General features: G+C 42.0%; 2 long non-coding RNA genes across 3 annotated transcripts; one reads left to right on the plus strand and one right to left on the minus strand.

Moving 5' to 3' along the window:
- The first annotated feature begins 1,269 nt into the window (after positions 1–1,269).
- LOC133576142 (uncharacterized) lies at positions 1,270–1,698 on the plus strand. Its single transcript, XR_012049311.1, has 3 exons — positions 1,270–1,337; positions 1,455–1,575; positions 1,657–1,698. It is a non-coding gene; the product is annotated as an uncharacterized lncRNA (long non-coding RNA).
- Positions 1,699–5,864: 4,166 nt separating this feature from the next.
- Positions 5,865–9,168, minus strand: LOC133576369 (uncharacterized). Of its 2 annotated transcripts, XR_009811628.2 has the most exons (5): positions 8,980–9,168; positions 8,195–8,311; positions 7,757–7,824; positions 7,450–7,546; positions 5,865–6,831 (listed from the first exon to the last, which is right to left on the minus strand). It is a non-coding gene; the product is annotated as an uncharacterized lncRNA (long non-coding RNA). The 2 variants fall into 2 exon arrangements; XR_009811627.2 differs by having other exon boundaries at positions 7,450–7,824.
- Positions 9,169–17,218: the final 8,050 nt, after the last annotated feature.

Consider the following 17,218-nt stretch of genomic DNA (forward strand, 5'->3'; position numbering starts at 1 on the left):
TCCATGGCCACTCCCATTATACGCCGATGAGCGCCATCCTTGTCGTCGGAATCTCTCCCTCTCCCAGTCAACGAGGCAAGTCTCCACCTCCACTGCCGTAGCGACCAGCTTGTCGAGGCTATCGGGAGTCTTGAGCGGAATCATAAGTCTCCGGACCTTATCTGCAAGGCCGAGGGAAAAAACGTCCACCAATGCGGAAGTGGGCCATTCACTTTCCGCCGCCAGTCTTCGAAATTCAATGGCGAAGTCAGTGACGCTGCGCTGCCCTTGTTGCAGACGTAACAACGATCGCGCCGCCTCACGCCCTGGCCTCTCGCGTTAAAAAATGCTCTTTAAAGCCTTGGAGTAGGCGGCGTATGAGGCGCACACGGGTGACTGACGCACCCACTCTGCGGTGGCCCAAGCAGACGCCCGGCCACTCATGTGGGTCAAGACGAATGCCAGGCGCGCTCTTTCTGAAGGAAAGGACGCGGGTAAAAGTTCGAAGTAGATCTCACATTGGGTGAGAAAAGTTTGTACATCACCTGACTCGCCGGAGAAACGCTCAGGCTTGGAGAGTGGTGGGCAGGCGGCAGGAGGAGTGTCGCTAGGCAAAGGAGTATCTTCAGGACGTGGCGGTAGCTGCGGGACTGCTGGGATGGCCGTGGGAGGAGACATGGCCTGCAGAGCGGTGAGTACGCTACTTAGCTGTCGCTCCAATGTGTCGAGGCGGGCATCTTGGCGTTCCGTCATGGCGTTGACGCACGCACCAAGTAAACCAAATTGTTCCTCTTGTTGCCCCAGGCGAATAGCCTGTTGTTGCAGTTCCCGCTTTACTGGGTCCGTCTCTGCGAGGTCCATTTGAGAGGCCGGTTATTATGTTAGGATAGAGTTCAAGGGTGGAGGCAAGGTACACGATAACAAATAAAAATATTTAATAAGTCCAAAAATGGTAACTAGTGATGGGTCCGGCAACACCGATGCATCGGCGCATGCGTCGAGTTCATAGAGCGAAACCCTGTGTCGGTGCACGTATCGCTTTTAGAAAGTCACGTGACCGAACACGAGCTGTTTTGGTCACGTGACCGATCATGAGCTGTTCTGGTCACGTGACCGATCATGAGCTGTTCCGGTCACGTGACCGATACGCGAACTGTGTCGCACTGACACCTGCGCGCCAAACTGTGTTTATAAGGAAGCGCATCTGTCAACGAGATGCTGCTGCCAACAGAATCCCCGCACTTCTGTCGTTGGTCAGTTCTAATTTATCGTCGTCGGAGATCATGGGGCAGCCTACTCATGGAAAAAGAAAGAGTTCCGCCGTGTGGGAATATTTTGATCATATATCGGAAACAAAGGTATTTGTGTTCATTTCCTTGTCGTTTCATCCTCTTCTCTCAAAGTTTCCACTTGATCTTTTAGAATTTGAAATCTCTTCAAAATGATTCTTAGTTTACTATTCATATTTTCTGCAGGTTAAATGTCGCATTTGTACGACAGAATTGTCGTACGTCAACAAATCCACCTCCTCAATGCTGAGGCATTATAGGGCCAGGCATGAACATGAAGTTCCAGAGACACCCAGGATAAACTCAGGTATACAGCCATTCTACAATTACTCAGTTTCTTTTTTGAGAATTAATTCCCTTCTTCTTTACCTCAATTTTAACCATCAAGCTACCAGGAAGCAGATGCTGGATGAGGCTCTGCTGAACTTCATTGTGAAGGACTGCTAGCCCCTCAGCATTGTGGAGAGTGAAGGGTTCAGGGAACTGGTGCAGGTCCTTGAGCCATCATATGTTTTGCCTACCAGAAAGGTTTGTGTGGAAATTATCTAAAGTTGTAGTTGATACATCCAATTTATTTCATATTTAAATTGAATACGTTGAGTTGCTTTTGGTTTGACTTGATGTTAATTTCAGACCATCAAAAAAATACTGGTGAAAAAATATGAGGAGGAACGGGAACGAGTGAAATTGGAAGTACAGCAAGCTGTGGCAGTGAGTATAACAGCTGACATGTGGACATCTGTAAACATGGAGGCTTACTTGGCTCTTACCTGTCACTACATAAATGATAATTTGCAGTTGTGTACATCTGTGTTGGGTGTGCAATACTTTCCACAAAGTCACACTGCTGACAATTTGGCCCAGGTCAAAAGGGGCATGATGGCGGACTGGGCCATAACTAATAAAGTAAAGTGTTTTGTGACCGACGCAGCACCAAACATGATTGCATCCACTAGACAGCTCCAAATTCGACACTCAATTTGCATTGCACATAGTCTTAGTTTATTAGTTAGAAAATCATGTGACCAGATCCCCACACTTGCATCCATCAGACACAAAGCTAGGCACATTGTCACATACTTCAGATCGAGCACTACAGCTAAGGAGAAGCTTGCTCAAGTGCAGCAACAGATGGGACGGCCAACCCTGAAACTCATCAATGAGGTGGCAACACGCTGGAACAGCACATATGAAATGCTGTCAAGGCTACATGATGAGAAGGAGTCAGTGTGGGTATCTCTGGCCTCTCTAAAAACAGATTTGACTCCACTTACAGCTGATGAGTTTGACATCATAGGAGAAACACTTATTGTGCTTGCTCCTTTCCATCAAGCCACAGTGGAGTTGTCTGAGGAGAGGCGAGTGTCAGGGTCAAAGGTCATCCCGATGATGAAAATGCTCTACGTTGCACTAGAGCATAGTGCTTCAACCTTGCAAACACAGGCAGCCAAACACCTCCATGAAAATTTGAAGCGTCGAGTCACAGACACTGCTTCCAATATGGAGTCATTAAGTGTGTTGACCCTAGCAACACTTCTTGACCCCAGATTTAAATCACTCGGATTCCGCATTTCTTTTAAATTGAATGACGCCATCATTCGGCTACGTTCCGAATGTGCGTCTGTCATCGGACGCACAAATGAGCCCCTGCCAGGACCATCTGCAGAACAGCTGTCTGCACCCACTTCAGACATTTATTCAGCATTATTTGTTTGTTGTTTGAAATCATGTAATAAAATGCATAATTTTTGTTTTTAAGATAACCTTTGGAAACATCTGGATATGGAAGTGGGAAGGCAGACAAAAAACTCTACTGCAGATGCCATACAAGAGGTCCAACGTTACCTGGCAGAGGGAAATGTAGCTAGGTCCCAGGACCCATTGAAATACTGGGACCAACAGAAGACCACCTTCCCAAACCTCTTCCAACTATCACTTCATTTCCTCTGCACTCCCGCCTCCTCTGTGCCCTGTGAGCGGGTATTTTCTACAGCCGGAGAAATAATAACCAAGAAGAGAAATAGGCTAAAATTTAATACATTGGAAAAACTGTTTTTTTTTAATAAAAATATGTAAAAAAACAAAAACAACAAAATCCCAGTCCACAAGCATCATCATTCACAACACGTTCTCTTAGATTTCCATGTTATGATACATGTTCACATTATTTATTGACTGTATCTAAAAAAGATACAAATATATTTTTATTTAAATGAAGATATGAAATAATCCTAAATTAAATACAATGACTTGATTTATATTATTGTATATGCTAGGTCATGTGGTGCTGAATTTCCCCCAGGGATCAATAAAGTACTTTCTATTCTATCCTATTCTATAAAATCAGTGTCAGTTGAGTCGGTCCATAGGTTGCCTGTAGGGATTTTTAATGTCCAGCAGATGTCAGTATTTAGTGACACAGTATCGACACAGTATCAATACAGTTTTGCAATGTGTCGAAACGCTTCATGAGGCCTCATCAACCCATCACTAATGGTAACTAAGGGTGATGGGGCAAAAGTGCACACCATGGGAAATATAACAAAAGTAGTCTCTTTCAGAGGTTGGCGGAGCATAGGTCAGGACGCACACAGCGTGGCAAAAACTAGTCCTCTTAAAACAAGGTGGCTAGGAAAACAAAAAACACAACAAGGTCAATATACAGAAATATGCGAAGGCAACATACCAGGGAAGCAGAATCAAGGTAGCACATGTCAGAGCGGAGTTCAGGAACAATAACCGGCAGGGACCAGCTGGTGGAGACAAGCTTAAATGCTACCAGGAAGGGATTAGCAGCAGGTGTGCCTCGTTGGGGACAAAAGACTGAGGAAGAAACTGAAAAACCAATAGAGAAGGCAGGGAGAAGACAACAAACATAACATTCTGGACCAAAAATCACTTCATATTCTCTACTGCTTGCTAATGTTACCATATCTGAGTTATTGTGTAGAAATATGGGGAAACAACTACAAATGTGCGCTTCATTCACTAATGTGTTACAAAAAAAATCAATTAGAATAATACATAATGTTGGCAGAGGTGGGTAGAGTAGCCAGAAATTGTACTCAAGTAAGAGTACTGTTACTTTAGAGATTTATTACTCAAGTAAAAGTAAGGAGTAGTCACCCAAATATTTACTTGAGTAAAAGTAAAAAGTATGTTGTGAAAAAACTACTCACGTACTGAGTAACTGATGAGTAACCTGTTCGTTTAATGATGACGGCAACAAATAATGCACAAAAACATAAAAATAGCAATGAGAAAATCCAGAGCCACACTGTAAAAACTGTTGCCTAGATCTAACTCAATAAAAATAAGGCAACATTTTCCAAGCAATTTTTGTTAGTTTAGTCAACTACCGTATTTTCCGCACCATAAGGCGCCCTGGGTTATAAGCCGCGCCTTCAATGAGCGGCATATTTCAAAACTTTGTCCACCTATAAGCCGCCCCGTGTTGTAAGCCGCATCTAACTGCGCTAAAGGAATGTCAAAAAAACAGTCAAATAGGTCAGTCAAACTTTATAATATATTAAAACCAGCGTGATGTGGGCGCGCATGGAATCGTATAATCGTATATCAACATGGACGAAGCTGCGTGAAAAAAGCCACCCGGCCTCTTCGCGTAAACTTAAACTTACCTTAACCACTCGCTCATCTTTTCTTCATCCATCCCTTCGAGTTAGCTTTTATGATGACGCCAGCTGGAAAGGTCTCTTTTGGCAAGGTCTTCCTTTTGAATATCACCATGGGTGGAAGTTTCTGGCCATTAGCATGGCAAGCTAGAACCACAGTGAAGGATGACTTCTCATTCCCTGTGGTGCGAATATTCACCGTACGTGCTCCCGTTGTATCCACAGTGCGGTTCACAGGAATATCAGTTGCTGTGAAATAGTAATCCGTGTGCGGATGGAGAGATTGCGTCTTTTCATGAACCGGATCCCTGTCGTTTAGTAGGAGCCATTTTGTGGTCTTTACAGATGTAAACACACAAAGGAAATGAAGTACGGTAATATCCGCGCTCTTTTTCTTCTTCTACGCGGGCGGGTGGTTGCTTACAGTAGAAGAAGAAGCGCTTCATGTTCTATGGGGGCGGGTGCTTACCTTGGCGGTTGCTTGCGTAGAAGAAGAAGCGCTTCCTGTTCTACCGGGAAAAAAGATGGCGGCTGTTTACCGAAGTTACGAGACCGAAACTTTATGAAAATGAATCCTAATATTTATCCATATATAAAGCGCACCGGGTTATAAGGCGCACTGTCAGCTTTTGAGAAAATTTGTGGTTTTTAGGTGCGCCTTATAGTGCGGAAAATACGGTAATTGGTATTTTGAGTAAGTAGAACTTAATAATATGCATTTCGATTTATGCAAAAAGATTAAGTTGCGTTTACAGAAAAAGCCAAGAAATTGAGTAAAATCAATGTAAAAAAACATCAGCATGTTAAACACACAAGACTTAATTAAAATAAGTAACATTTAAATGAAAAAATAATTTTTGTACTCAATTTTATAAATTTTGACCAACTTACCCTTTCTTTGTTTTGAAAATGGAAACTGCTTAAAATAATTACTTAGAATAATAATTTAAAAAATCAAGACATATCAAATTCCAACCTTTATTAAATCATTACCATATAAAAACAGTGGCAATGAGCTGGACAGTATGAACAGTCAACATCCATATTATACAAGAATGCATGACCTCAACTTTTTAAAGTGCTGTATAGAACACCTTCACAGTATTTTTCTTTTTTTAACCGTATACATATTAAAACATTTTCACAAGCCATATCCAAACCTGTCAATAAGCTGGACAGTATTAACAGTCAAGAACATCAGTATTTAGTGCATAAAAGAATGCATGACCTCAGCATCTCAAGTTTTACTTAGAACATTCACAGTACAGTTTCTTGCTAAAACAATTTAACATTAAGATTATCTGTACTTCTGTAACAATTCATAAGCAGAACACCTTCACTGTAGTGTCTTTCAGTGTGTATATTTTGAAACATTTTAACTTAAACAACTCACAGATCCCTCCTTCTGACCAGCTTGAGCTTCACAGTGGGGCAATTTAGTGTGTATAAAACATAAAAAAAACTTAATTTACACACCAGAAACGATGACCTGGAGCTTTGTAAAAAACCTGAACAGGACAAACCGTTACAACATTCTGAAGAATTCCACTCAATGAACAATGTATAATGATTTTGAACAGACACAAGAAAATAGCTGTTCAAAAGTGCAAGCTGACAGTCATGGCTCACTGCCTAAGCTAGAAGCTTGTTTTTGAGAGTCATGAATTTGGGGGTTGGATTTGGGCGCAGTGTGTCAAGTCCCACAAAAAGTCTTTGAAACACCTCAAATGTTTTGGAAAGTTTGGATGGATACTCAAGATTAAGTGCATAGTCAACCCCAGAAGTAGGCAGCATGCTTTGGCCAGGTTTCCAAGATGAGTAAGGACTGGTACTCCCTCAATGATGATTCCTACTGCATTTGGCTCACGACAGATGTAGATGCTCATATTCTTTATTTCCAGGTCCTCATGAACAGTGGTCTCTGCAGTTCCCTTTGAGATACAAAAACAGTAATTAAAAAAACAAACATCCAAATTTATATTTACAGTAATCTAAGTTGTGTGATTTAATTCAGATAATGATTACTTTTGTGAAGACCATTTTGAAAACGTTTGAATTCTAATTTGAGATCTTGTACATTAAACTTGGTACAATAGATGCATTTCCAGCCACATGTTTCTTATTGGCATTTCTAATTTGCATATAAAAAACCTGAATAGAACCACCAGAAATTAAAACAAACAGTAAGGGCAGCCCGGTGGAAGAGGGGTTAGTGCATCTGCCTCACAATACGAAGGTCCTGAGTAGTCTTGGGTTCAATCCCGGGCTCGGGATCTTTCTGTGTGGAGTTTGCATGTTCTCCCCGTGACTGTGTGGGTTCCCTCCGGGTACTCCGGCTTCCTCCCACCTCCAAAGAAATGCTGCACCTGGGGATAGGTTGATTGGCAACACTAAATTGGCCCTAGTGTGTGAATGTTGTCTGTCTATCTGTGTTGGCCCTGTGATGAGGTGGCGACTTGTCCAGGGTGTTCAGTCAGTTCACATAAAAGTAAACCCAATTTAAGCTTGTACATCAGACTGATCCAAACCTGCTTTTAAACAATACTTACAGTAGTCAGAGATTAGCTCCTGTCCACTCTCTCCCCTGTACTCTATGAGGCATCTCACAGTCACATCTCTCTTCTTCACTGCAGAGGCACTTGGGTCCTAGAGTTAAGAGAAGAATAATAAATAAATGAATTTTGTTGGCAATTTTACTCCAAATCTGTGATACCGTTATTAGAGCATGATTACAGATTCAGTTTAAACTTTTAAACCGCTTTTGACTCATCTGTATCAGTTCCATCAACAAGTTCTTGATGCGCTGCAGTCACTCCTCCTTTTGCACTGAAGAGCTCCAGGAGTTTTGGCGTGTACCTGTTCAGTTGGGACATAAATGTTGATTCCAGTGGAACAGCAGTGCACCTTCGGAACGCTTCATTAATCTGTAAGACAGCAAATGTTGACCGTTACTGATATTAAGGGTATTAGTATACATTTTCAGGCAAAAAGTGAGTCTATTATGTCATGTCCAAGTCACAATGGAAACTTGGCCAGGAAAAATAGAATGATAATAGAATAGAATAGAATAGAAGATGTTCTACGAGTCGGTGGTGGCAGCCGCCTTCTTGTACGCCGTGGCCTGCTGGGGCAGCGGGCTGAGAGCGAGGGACGCAAACAGACTGGACAAGTTGGTAGAGAAGGCCAGTAACGTGGTGGGAGTGGAGCTAGGCTCTCTGGCGGTGGTGTCAGAGGAGAAGTCTAGCATCTTGTCAGATGAGAGCGAAGGGATGTATAAGAGCATGGGCAACCTACATGAATGCAAGGCAAGGAATGGCTGTGTCCAAAGGTCCCATGGTGCAGTCTGTAATGCTTTAAAATGTCACTCTTGGTTGGTACAACAGTGCTGCACAACTTACAGGGCCATCCCATCTGTCATTGGAGAGAGAGAACAAAAAAGACAAGTTATGGTTCATGTCTAACCTCTTGGATATATAAGCCTGATGAGAGCCCTTTATATCGTTTTTTTTTTTACACCCTAATATACTCATTTGCAATATTTCCTCTAGATTTTTTTGTAGCCACGGTGGTCTAAGTTGGTAACCTAGCAACAGTAGGGGGGGTCCGGGGGCATGCCCCCACGGAAGAAGAATTTGAAAAATTACCCTTTAAATGGTGACTACTGGTGAATGTGGAGATTGAGACTAACACAATGAGTGTTATTCTTACAAGAGTAGCGTTTTGCCTAGGAGTGTGCATGGACAGCAGGTCTGAGGGGGCTTCAGATAGCTCTGTCAAGTGTATCTAGCTAGCTGCTAGCAACTTTGAATGCAAGTTAGTTAAGCAGCTTTAATGTGGCTGCTTATAAACTGAAGAATAAAATATTAAACTACCACGCAAAGAAAACGCTAATTATAAACTTCACAGCTATAAACAATGTTTGGTTGAAGTTAATGAGCTGTTGGAGGTAAGAGCACATTCGAAATGGCGGTCGGCGGGAAAAGTAGTAAACTAAATATAACATTGAACCATGCTTTTGAAAATGTATACATTTAAATCCTGGCAAATACTGACTTTTAACAATATAAATTGTTACTTACATGAGTTCGGTAAAGTGTTTTCCTTGAGCTCCGTGAAGAAACGTGTCTGGGCTTGTTCTTCCACAGCTGCATGCAGGTGGGCGGGTCCTGACGTTTTAGGTCTGATATAAACCTTTGAACTGAGTTTTGCTAAATCAATTTATGTTGGAAGTCCAATAAAATTAATTTTATCACATAAAAAAGTAAGTTACGAAAATATTCACACTTTTTACTTATAGATAACTCAAAAACTCTAAAAATAAAAATTAATTGATTTATTGGAATAAATATACTTTTAAAAATAAAGTAGAATGGACAATACCACTGAAAGAGTTTTTACAGTGCAGGAATATCTCTTAAGCAACTAAAACAATAATATATATTAAATCATAATACATTAATATAAAAAAAATTAAGGCAAATTGAGCCACAATAACTTAACAGCACCATAAACTCAGTAGGCAGAGATTACAAAAGAAAATAGCAAGTTAGCTTTTACGCAAACCATAAACTGATAGGTGTGGGCTGCACCTGAAAACACACTGATTGGTGTTTCTATGCATGTGTGTGTGTGTGTGTGTGTGTGTGTGTGTGTGTGTGTGTGTGTGTGTGTGTGTGTGTGTGTGTGTGTGCGACTGTGCGTGTGTGTGTGTGTGTGTGTGTGTGTGTGTGTGTGTGTGTGTGTGTGTGTGTGTGTGTGTGTGTGTGTGGGTGGGTGGGTGTGTGTCTATGAGGCTGCAGTGCGTTAATAAATGTCCCCACACGATGTACATTTGACAGTGATTTATAGCAGGGAAGCTAACGTCAGCCTATGGTGACAGACAAAATATCTACTAACGTTACTTACCGCCATGTGCTTCCTCAAATTTGACGTTGAGTTCATGTAAGCTTAAGCTTGTTAATCATGTGACCGCCTGGCTCTGTTTGATTGGTGAAACGGAGTCAAACGTCACCAGTGACTGCATTTGATTGGTGAAATGCAGGCATGCGATAGATCCTACTTTGAAGGTCTGTCTGACAAACCAAAACAAACGAAGCGTGCATTAACAGATCGATAAAAATCAGTAGCGAGTAGCGAGCTGAATGTAGATAAATGGAGCGGAGTAAACGTAGCGTTTCTTCTCTATAAATATACTCAAGTAAAAGTAAAAGTATGTTGCATTAAAACTACTCTTAGAAGTACAATTTATCCCAAAAGTTACTCAAGTAGATGTAACGGGGTAAATGTAGCGTGTTACTACCCACCTCTGAATGTTGGATATAGAGAACATACAAACCCTTTATTTATTAAATCACAATTATTGAAATTCAACGATTTGGTGCATTTACAAACAGCTAAAATTATGTAGAGAGCAAACAATAACCTGCTACTCAAGAATGTACAACAATTCTTCTCAACAAAAGAGGAGAAATATAACCTTAGAGGAAAATCTAATTTAAAACATCTGTATGCTCGTACAACACTTGAAACATTTAGCATATCAGTATGTGGAATAACATTATGGAATGGATTAACCAAAGAAATCAAACAAAGTACCAGTATGATTCAGTTTAAGAGAATGTTCAAACTACAAGTGTTCACAAAGTACACAGAACAAGAATTATGATGAATATCTTAAAAAAAAAAAAATGTTAAAGCTTTTTTATTGAGACAAAGATTATTTATGTATTTAATATTTGTTTACTTACTATGGTATATTATTTGTTTATTATTTATTTGTCCACTGTTATTGTAACGACGAGGTCGCATCGTGATGCGGGTGTTGTTTTCCCAAGGATGCAGACGGCTTCGGACTAATGTTGTGTCGTTCGCGAACGATTCGTTCGAACGAACGAATCTTTTGAGTGAACGTACTGAACCGAATCACTTCATGAACTGATTCGTTCCTTTCTCAGTTCAGTTGAGCTCCGCCGCGACCATGCCGGTATGAGTGGAACTGGCGCATTCTGTGACGTCGGCGAACGACGCAGCCAGCTACTCATCATGGGGGCGGGGGGAGGGACTGAGCGAACGATTCGTTCACCGCGGATTAACGACATGAATCACTCAGTGAACGACAACGCTCTCGCTCTCTGCTCTGCTTGCCCCAATGCCGCGAGTGATTCTCCTCCCGTCGCGGGGATATGTTTCATGCCATTGGCATCCGTTCTCCATTCATTCTCCAAGCTAACGGCTAATGTTGACTCAAGCCACATGAAAACAAACACACACATTATCTCAACACATAAAGTTATGAGAGTAGAGGAGACAGAAAGAAAGTCAGTGCAGGGCAAGGCTGAGCAGCAGCGACGCGAGGAGGAGGGGCGGGGGGTAAAGTGTAGGGCAGGCTGTTTGAGAAGATTTAAAATAAAAATAATAACTAATGTATGTACATATACATAGGCTATTATTTATCTTGATTTTTATATTATTTAAGCTATTTATTTTCTTTTTTATTGCATATTTAAGTTGATATTTCCATTTTTATATTTTTAAATGTAAGCTACAGAAATTGTTGTTTTAATGTTGGCTTTTCTGGCACTTGGTTTAATATTTGTTTAGTTTTATTTAAGGTAGCCTATTTATTTTCTTTTTGTTTGCACATTTAAGTTAATATTTTCTTTGTTATATTTTTAAACGTAGGCTACAGAACATTTAGTTTTTATGTTCGCATTTCTGGCTCTTAATTTATTTGTTTTATTTTGAAGGTATTTATTTTCTTTTTGTTTGCATATTTAAGTTTACATTTTCTTTGCTACAGAACATTTAGTTTTTATGTTGGCATTTGTTAAGGGTTTCTTAATTTAATATTTGTTTTTGCACTAAACAAACGAGGCCTATTTATTTAACTGTTGATTGCAAGCATTTTAGTTGGCTATAACTATTTTTTTTATTTCCCACTTTTATTTATTTCTTATTTTCATTTCAGTGCAATAACACATATTTAACAACAGGACTCGCGAACCTACTGACACAGAGAACTGACTGTGTCGCGGAGGAGGACGTCACATTGAGGCTCTCGTTCAGTCACTGTGCGTGTCGTTCATTGGGTGCTGAGGGCTTGTGTCGTTCGCGAACTGACACACACCGAGATCTGCCGCTGGGGAATCTGTTACTGACTGACTCGTGATTCGCCGACCTGCACACAGAAGTGCTGCTGCAGAAGTGATTCGGTGATTCGCCGACCTGCAAACAGAACTGCTGCTGCAGAAGTGATTCGGTGATTCGCCGACCTGCACACAGAACTGCTGCTGGAGAAGTGATTCGGTGATTCGCCGACCTGCACACAGAACTGCTGCTGCAGAAGTGATTCGGTGATTCGCCGACCTGCACACAGAACTGCTGCTGCAGAAGTGATTCGGTGATTCGCCGACCTGCACACAGAACTGCTGCTGGAGAAGTGATTCGGTGATTCGCCGACCTGCACACAGAACTGCTGCTGGAGAAGTGATTCGGTGATTCGCCGACCTGCACACAGAACTGCTGCTGGAGAAGTGATTCGGTGATTCGCCGACCTGCACACAGAACTGCTGCTGGAGAAGTGATTCGGTGATTCGCCGACCTGCACACAGAACTGCTGCTGGAGAAGTGATTCGGTGATTCGCCGACCTGCACACAGAACTGCTGCTGCAGAAGTGATTCAGGTTCACCTACTGAACTGTGCTGACTGTGGCGCTGTGTCAGTCACTCACTGCCTGGTGTACTGCATGCACAGAGCTGTGTAGGGACTCGCGTTCACCCTATTTGCTGCTTCTCCCATGAATGTCTGCACTGTACTGTACTACGCACGCCCCCCCCTCCTTTTGGGGGGGGGGGGGGGGGGGGGGGGGGGGGTGATTCGGTAAACGAATCAATTTAAGGAACTGATTCTAGTGATTCAGTACAGTGAAAAGAACTGCCGATCCCATCACTACTTCGGACACAGCTTGCAGGCAGGAATATGATTTATTTAAAATATAAATCATACGATGAATAAACAAAAGACATGCACGTAGCACAAAAGGCAAAAACAAAAGGACTAGCGTGGGAGCTAGCAAGCCAAAATAGCCTAGCGTGAAACTAGCAGCTAAAGAACAGGAAATAAACGTCGTCATCAGTTGTGTAAGAACAAACTAGGAAGCCAGACCGAGTGAGGCCAGGGCAAAGACTAAATAGCCCTCTGATTAGCGCCCGGGCAACAGGTGCGCGTCCCAGACACTAACCAGAGGCATGTGTAAGCAATCTGCCGTCATGGCAACTGAAACAAACGAAACTCAAGGTGCTGAAAACACATGTGACTCAAACATAAACAAACTATGATCCGGGCAGCGGATCATAACAGTTATGTTACAGAGAATGAAGAAAATGGAATTAAATTGCTATGGTGTGAAAAGGAGTAGGATTAAATAAGCTCAGCTTCTTCCTACTCCTTTTCGGACGTGCTGTCCTGAAACAACTGGAAATATGTGATGAAATACATTGTATCGTATGCATGTTCAAAATATGTTCAAATGTTATCCTATTTCCTTGTTCTCTGTAACAGAACAGTGAATAAATAATAAATACATAATATACCATAGTAAGTAAACAAATATTAAATACATAAATGATCTTTGTCTCAATAAAAAAATAAAAAAAACAATTTTTAAAAAAGGGTTCAAGATATTCATCATAATTCTTGTTCTGTGTACTTTGTGAACACTTGTAGTTTGAACAGTCTCTTAAACTGAATCATATTGGTGCTTTGTTTGATTTCTTTGGTTAATCCATTCCATAATTTAATTCCACATACTGATATGCTAAAGGATTTAAGTGTTGTACGAGCTTACAAATGTTTTAAATTAGATTAGATTTTCCTCTAAGGTTTGTTGAAGTGTTTAGCTTGTTAGCCCCCTTCCTTCCAAAGACAACTGAATGGCAGTAAAGAGAGACATGGAGGGTTATGGAACTGAATCTAGTCTGATAATGACAATAATCACTTTTATTGCAAATTCTGACCCGAAACCGGAGATGAACATCAACGTCAAGCGAGCAGGTCGGTTTAGAAGGGGAGGACCTGCGCGATGTAGTTTAATCAGCAGTTTAATCGGTGACATTTTTTTGGTCGTCTAATTTAGTCGTGTATATTTGCCATTCACAGGTGGTCTCCAAATACAAGCGTGATTATTTAAATTAACGTCGCTTCCCTGCAGGCAGGCGTGTCCTGCGTGACGTTTCAAACAGGTCTAACTGGGCCAGCCAGCGATTGCTTGCCCAGTCGAGAAACAGCTGATGTCAGCTGGATCAACAATATTGTAGGTGTGGCCTACTCCACGCACCCGAGGGCGCCGTTGCCAGAACGCGTGTCAACTCTCACTCTCACTTGGCGATAAGCAGACTCGACCATCAGGACGACGCTAAAGCTAGCTATTTGAGCTGAATAATTGAATGGCGGGTTGTCCAAGGTACGGCCTAATAACCAATAATAATACAAACTCTTTAGAGTTATAAACAGGGTTTTGTTTACCTTTTAAGGAAAATGTAACAATAGAAGAAAGTTGGGTTGGGTTAACCACTTTTTTTGATTGAGTTGACAGAGTTTAGTTGTTGGGCAACTAATTTTTTTTTAAAGAAATAGAGTGCATAGAATTGTGCTTGGCTAGTATTACAAACATGACAATTGTGTACATATATGTTGATATTAGGTCAAAATGCTAACATGTGGCGCACATTTTAGAGTGTCCGCCCTGAGGTCGGTAGGTCATGAGTTCAAACCCCGGCCGAGTCATACCAAAGACTATAAAAATGGTACCCATTACCTCCCTGCTTGACACTCAGCATCAAGGGTTGGAATTGGGGATTAAATCACCAAAAGTGATTCCCGGGCATGGCCACCGCTGCTGCTCACTGCTCCCCTCACCTCCCAGGGGTTGATCAAGGGTAATGGGTCAAATGCAGAGAATCATTTCGCAACACCTAGTGTGTGTGTGACAATCATTGGTACTTTAACTTAACTTAACTTAACTTAACATTAGAGTACGGTAGGTTAGTGCTAGCAAATGCATACAAAAGACGACATTAAATGGTGTAGCAGGAAGAAGGAGGAGGAGGAGGAGGAAGAAGTTCAAATTAAGGACACGAGACTTTTTCTCACTTTGGGGGATTTGTCTTATCTTCTCGTTTCAAAGCATCCAAATAAAAGAACATCTTTGTGCAAACTCCAGGTGCCCTCGTCCAGACAAGCCGACTGACTTCTTTTACACTCATCTTCCTTCTTCTTTTTCTGCAGCTACAGTTTATACTGCAGTACACAACGTATGTGATATTTACTCCTGAGAACCAGCGTCCTCTGCAGTGGACATTGGTTATGGACCCTATAAGTAAATGTATCGACGGTGGCTCTAGCATGTTTTCATAGGACAGGACAGACTGAAGGGCTCATTAACATTTGAAGCTGGCACCGACGTCAATCAAGGACCTTTGCAGTGCGTTAAAAGGTCATCGAAGGCAGCGTACCATGACTGTATTGGTTTATCTGCTTTGACTCCATGCAACAAAATTATTATCACTGCTGCGCTTCATTTTACACTTAAGGATTTAGATGTGACTGAAAACATTGCATGGACACTATCATGATCTGGCAGCTGTGCTGCTGCCTGTCTGCTTTTTGTTGCAGTGCCTGGTTTCCGGGCACTACAGCAAAACCTGATACCTATTTCTATACCTGACCACCTGAGCTCTCCAGTCCATTCACAATTTGCCAATTGATTCCTAATGTTTAACCTTTCCAGTCGTGTTCATCTCCTTTGCTCTGGCTCCACACACACTCCTCGTTCATGAGGGTCTGTCCCAGTGTTGCCGTGTTGTGTTTAGTTGTTCCTCTCCACACCTTTTAATGTGCCACCTCTCTTTCTCCACACGTTTTGTGTGCGTCCTTAGTTGTTTTTTCTCCCTCCTTATTGAGTGTGCTTTTTATTTTTAGTCTTTCTCCTCTGCATTGGGGTGCTACTCCGACGAAGGCCGATCGTGACAGACACATAGTTTTTTCCATAGTTCACCAGCTTTGGTCAAAATTGTACTTGGGGCGGAATAGCTCGGTTGGTAGAGTGTCCGTGCCAGCAACTTAAGGGTTCCAAGTTCGATTCCCGCTTCCGCCATCCTAGTCAGTACCGTTGCGTCCTTGGGCAAGACACTTTACCCACCTGCTCCCAGTGGCACCCACACTGGTTTAAATGTAACTTAGATATTGGGTTTCACAATGTAAAGCGCTTTGAGTCACTAGAAAAAAGCGCTATATAAATATAATTCACTTCACTTCACTTCACACTACTCTTCACACAGCCTGCATTTCCATCATGCATCTCAATTAGACAGCTTATGTCTTCGGCTCGTATTTCTCACATTTCATACATGTCTTAACCCTTAGATGCACACATGGGATCAAAAATGACCCCACGGGTTATTATTCAAAATCATTAAAATGAAAATGGTTAATATATTCATATTCCAGGTATTCCTCATACAACATATGACATTTGTCTTTTTTATTATTTTTGAGGAATTGTAGTTTTTATATCCCAAACCCACTCTTCCACAAGTGGGGTCAAAAATGAACCCAAGCAGTTCCTATGGACTTTTCTATGAAGCTTTAATCCCAAAGCAACTTTGACTGTCCCACTTACACATCTGATGTCATTCCTCACATCTGATGCAACTTTAACTGTCAATACTGTCCCACTTACACATCTTGATGTCAATCAATCAATGTTTATTTATATAGCCCTAAATCACAAGTGTGTCAAAGGGCTGCACAAGCCACAACGACATCCTCGGTACAGAGCCCACATAAGGGCAAGGAAAAACTCACCCCAGTGGGACGTCGATGTGAATGACTATGAGAAACCTTGGAGAGGACCGCATATGTGGGTAACCCCCCCTCTAGGGGAGACCGAATGCAATGGATGTCGAGTGGGTCTGACATAATATTGTGGGAGTCCAGTCCATAGTGGATCCAACATAATAGTAAGAGTCCAGTCCATAGTGGGGCCAGCAGGACACCATTCCGAGCGGAGACGAGTCAGCAGCGCAGAGATGTTCCCAACCGATGCACAGGCGAGCGGTCCACCCCGGGTACCGACTCTGGACAGCCAGCACTTCATCCATGGCCACTGGACCTGTGCCCCCCCCCCCCCCCCTCACAAGGGAGAGGGGAGCAGAGGAGAAAAGAAAAGAAACGGCAGATCAACTGGTCTAAAAGGGGGGTCTATTTAAAGGCTAGAGTATACAAATGAGTTTTAAGATGGGACTTTAAGATGGGACAGT

This window comes from Nerophis lumbriciformis, linkage group LG34 (assembly GCF_033978685.3).
Source record: "Nerophis lumbriciformis linkage group LG34, RoL_Nlum_v2.1, whole genome shotgun sequence".
In the NCBI taxonomy this organism is placed as follows: Eukaryota; Metazoa; Chordata; class Actinopteri; order Syngnathiformes; family Syngnathidae; genus Nerophis; species Nerophis lumbriciformis.